The sequence below is a fragment of the Corapipo altera genome, unplaced genomic scaffold (assembly GCF_003945725.1).
Source record: "Corapipo altera isolate COAL_440 unplaced genomic scaffold, ASM394572v1 46, whole genome shotgun sequence".
NCBI classification, from domain to species: domain Eukaryota; kingdom Metazoa; phylum Chordata; class Aves; order Passeriformes; family Pipridae; genus Corapipo; species Corapipo altera.
The window spans coordinates 13903612-13908471 of NW_020884883.1; positions in this window are offsets into that span (position 1 = coordinate 13903612).

The following is a 4860-nucleotide window of genomic DNA, read 5'->3' on the forward strand; positions in this document are numbered from 1 at the left end:
CAGCTATATGTTGCACAATGCTGAAGCAAAATGGAACAGAAACCCACCTCCTCAGTAACAAGCAGCAGACTCAAAGGCCCTCAGTGTTTGGCTGTGATTTTCCCATAGACATGTTTTTACAGCTGTGGTTAATGTGTGACTAATCCTCACTGTGGAGTAACCACACAACCACTCCTTAGAACGGTGCGAGCGCACGGAGTTGCACTTCTGCAGGAAGGGTTTGGGTTGGAAGTAGAGATGGTAACATCTGAAAAGAATACTTAAAACTGACAACACTTCTGAGCAGGGCTCTAATCATTTATGTCATGCCTCAGAAACTTGCAGCCAGGCTCCAGTGTACATATATATATATATAAAGCAAAAAAAGACAAGCCACCTCCTGAGAACGATAAACAGTTCTGTTCTCAAATGGCTGCTATCAAACATTAACAGCACTATTTAAGCAGGAAGAGCAGACTCAACCAGCATTTTCAAGAGCACATGCACACTGTCTTTTCCTCCAGTACTACATAAATAATGATAATAATAAAGCCACATTTTCAATCTGAATAAAAGGCAGGTAGTATAGTTCCAAAATGGCCATATTTTCCCTTGTGCCACCCTGAGAACAATAAAACTCCAAGAAGACCTTCTTGACCCATTGCTCTGTGTTATAAAGACAGAACACTGAACTGCTGTTTCAAGTTACTCATAAAGGCAACTTCAGGCCTGAATGTACTGAATGAGAAATGACTGATTCTTCCATCATCAGGGCTGTGTGCTGCGTGTAGCTGCACGTACAGTCCTACTCACTCCGCGTGACAGTCCCTGAAGGGCTGGCCAAGCCCTGGTGTCCATTTGGAGCTGGGCTTTGAAGGCCTCTGACCACAGAGGGTGGATGATTGAGATGATTTCTGATTGCCAGCAAAGGCAGTTTTTCAGATTTCCTCCAGGTATGGTTGGATAACCAATTAGATGGGCCATCCACTCCCTTGATTGGATACATGCCAACCTTTTCTTTGTCTGCAAAACCTGCCTTATTTTGAGGGGTTCTACTCTGGGGGGGGTGGGTGTTAAAAGACAATATGGCCTTTTGAAATTATTTCAGTCTTAATTACAGTTGGTTTGATTTTGTTCTGCACAACACTTTGTATAAGGCAGTCTGTGCATACCTGTAAGAACAAAAAACTATGTGATTCCTTTCAGTCTGGCTCATACAACGGGGAATGGCACCCAGCACACCACCTGAGCACAGCAGTATGTTCTTGAACAGCATGTGCTCTTGCTTAGGAAGCCACAACAGCCTGGAGCATCTCCAGAGGAGCAGCCCCTTGCCCTCAGTATATACTACATCTAAATCTGATGGGAGTCAGGTGCCACAGAAAAGAGAGATACCTCATTCAGAACCTGCATTTCTCAGCTAGTGCTGAATTTCTGCTGGTACTCAAACTCTCTCCTCTCAGAAAGAGATGCAACCTGATTTACCCCACGAGGAAAACCCCTACCCAGTCAGTTAAGGCAAAAGTTCCTAGGTTTTATTTAGAGGAAGAAATGCACCGGTGGCATTAGCATAAGTTTCTTCCAGGCTGCCCCACTCCTTTGCTCAAGGGCCCTGCCCTCACCTTAATCACCCGCAGAAGCCCTAGTTCTGTGTACAGAAGGAATCTAGATGGCTCCTGCCTCTGACTCCCAGAGGTAAGGCAGGTGTGATAGGTTTTAGTGGTGGATTTTTTGAGGTTTGGGGTTTTGTGATTGTTTTTCTCTGCACATTTGGAAATAAATTGCATATCTCAGAAGTACCACAATTTGGGGGACCCCTGGACTGGTGGCACATCTTAAGCATATGTCTCTCTCCCACGCAGGTTATCAGGGGTCAGGAATGCTTTGATGGCTGGCTCAGACAAGTAGGGGTTCATGCTGAGGACGTTTTCATACAACAAAGTCACATGGCTTTGGTTAAACCAGAACAGCTGCACTCTGAGATCCACGATCTATCCAAATGCTAATCTTTACTTTTAAATCATGCCTATTTATTCCTTGCTTTATGCCATTTTGGAGGAGGATTTTCTACTTTTAAAAGCGCTTAATATTTTCTGACTTTTTTAAACTTAGTGGTTGCCCTTCCCTAGGTCCTGTTTTGATTTCTCATTAGCACCTACCTGTGTGTCCATGCAAATGCACACACATAAGCACAGGTACATATATGTGTGTGTGCACAAAGCAGAGCACATTGGTCCCAATTATCTTTTGTTATCATCTCAAAGAATGGTCCAGAAGGCTGCCCATATGCTTTTCCATGCTAAAGCACACTAGGGGAAGGAGAGTAAGCTAGAGTACATTAAAAAAAAATAAAAACAGTATAAGAAAGAGAGGAAGGGTTTTTAACTAGTCTCTGTGTTCCTTGTGTAGACTATTGGCTGAAAGACATCCCCCTGGTACAGGAACATTTTATACCATAATCTTCCTGAACATCAAACTCTGTATTCAATCCATTTTGATCTTTAATTCCCCACCACCAACTGAGAATTCTCAAGGTTTTTAATTATTTTAATGGTTATACTTGCCAATTTATTTTTTCCCTTGTTCCCATATTATTCTTTATCCTAAATTGCTCATCCCCATCCTTTTTATTGTTCTGTACCACAACAAGCATGCAGACAGCAATCGCAGGACCCATCAGGCTGTGTTTTCCTGGGCTGAACAAACCAAACACTCTGAGTTTACTGTGGGAAGACACTCTGTACTCCCCTATCATTTTAATTGCTTTCTTCTGTTCCTTCCTAGTATTAATTAATCCTAGAGCATGTAGGTGATTGTAAGGGCTCACAAATTCTTAGTAAAGCAATACCCACGATGCCAACAATTCCCCCTACTTGCTGGAAATACTTGCTGGTTACTACATCCTGTATTTACTTATTTTTTTTTCTTTCTTACAGCTATATCACACATAATTATTCTAAAATTGACTAATTCACTTAGTCCTTCCTTACCCTCTTATTCCCAGGTTAGAGCAGAAATTCCTTTTGTTACCCCCTACAAGCCTGACCTTGTCCTATTGAAGTTAATCCTAATTCTTATTTGTCAGAACATTATTCTACTCCAAGTTATCGAGGGTGCCCAAATTCCCAGTGGCTAATGTAATTCTGTGTATTCCCTTCCTTTTCAGACAGTATTTAGAGAGATGTCCCCAAAATGAGGTGTCCTTAACTCTATGTCTTGCAGAGCCTTCTGCTCTTCCACTAATCCCCAGCTTCCTACTTTGGATTATTCATTTTCTGTGTGGCACTGATAACTTTCTTTAGTGAAGTTCAATTAGAAAAGATTGCCTTTGACTGAAAAAACTGCTCTTAAAAAGCAAGAGATCTGATTAGTCTGGCACAATCCACTTTTGGTGAATCTATTTTATATTTTGTCTTGTATATCAGCATCCTACCTTTTAATTCTTCTATCCATCAGATTCTTTTGAAAGACCCTGCATGTTGCAGAGGCCACACCTTTTTTCTCCTCTTTTCTTAGAGAAGACACTGCACTTAATTTTCTGCAATAAAATTGCTGTCTTCTAATTTGATAAGCTTATTAAAAATTCTGTCCATCAGGCTGCCAGTTTCATGAGCTAAACACTACCCTAGAATGCCAAGTAACTACTCGGTTTTGAGCCTCTATCTCATCTCCTGCATAGTTAAAAGGTTGAGTTTTGTTTTTTTTTAGTTTTGCAGCTATCGCAAATAGAGCAAATTTCACCCTGTCGCTTTATTCCACTACTACTCATTTTCATCAATATACATGCTAGGCCTGATGAAGAGTCAGATGAGGCATTTATGAAATGCCTGAAATAGTTTTTCTTCTCAGTACCCCTGTAGAGTGGCCCTCTTTTTTTTCTTTTCCTTGTTCTCTATTCCAGTTACAAGATTATACAGCCTTTTAGATTTGCTTTAGCTTCCTTTATAGGCTCTAATACAACCTGACAACGTGAGAATTGTGTAAAGTCCCCCTTCTCTCATAGTTTGCCGCCTTTGACATTCGGTGCATTTATACCCTCCAGCTCATTTTTCCAGAACAAAGAAGGGGTCAAGTTTTTCTGCCAGCCACATTCTTTGCATCTCACTTGTGAACAAGAGCAAATGTGATAATTGCTCCAGCATGGATGAAGAAGAAAGTCAGGAAGCACAGTGAACAGCAATGTGACTCAGGAAAACCCAGGCTAACCTGTGCCAGAGTACAGAGGCAGACCAGCCCTCCTGTAAATTATTCACTCTTGGTACAGTGAAGTTTCTCTCAAGTGCACAACAAGGATGAGGCAAGTGTTGTACTTGTAAGGGTTTTCACATAGAAATTTCCCACTTTCCTCAGTAATTCATTTTATTCCCTCCCTGCCACCTTAATTTCCCGCAGTACCACTGATTAGAAAAGCGGAAGCAAAAGTCTTGGTAAAGCCCCAAGGAAGAGAATTTGTAGCTGGTAAGGCACTTCAACACAAACCAGCCAACTCTGACCTTACAGAAGCCTTTCACCCAGCTTAAGGGACTGGTAAAGTTGGCATGAAGTTAGAAAGCACTTTCCAGCTTTGTTTAGCTAAGAAGGCAAGTCTTCTTAACTCAATCCTTCAGTCTCCACCACAGCCCATTTATCCCACACCACTGCATCCCATTTATCCCACACCACTGCATCTGGGTAGAGCAGGTCACTGCAACCAGGACACTCAAGGCAGGGTGAGAGGGAAGGAGGTCACTCTATTACCCCTCAAATGCTGAGCTGAATCTCCATATCTTTAGCCCAAAAACTCACACTTCTGGAATCCAAATTCCTTAAAGACCTAGGTAGTCTTAAAAACCACACCTATTTTTTAAAGTATTATAAAGATCAATGTTCACCAATCAGACA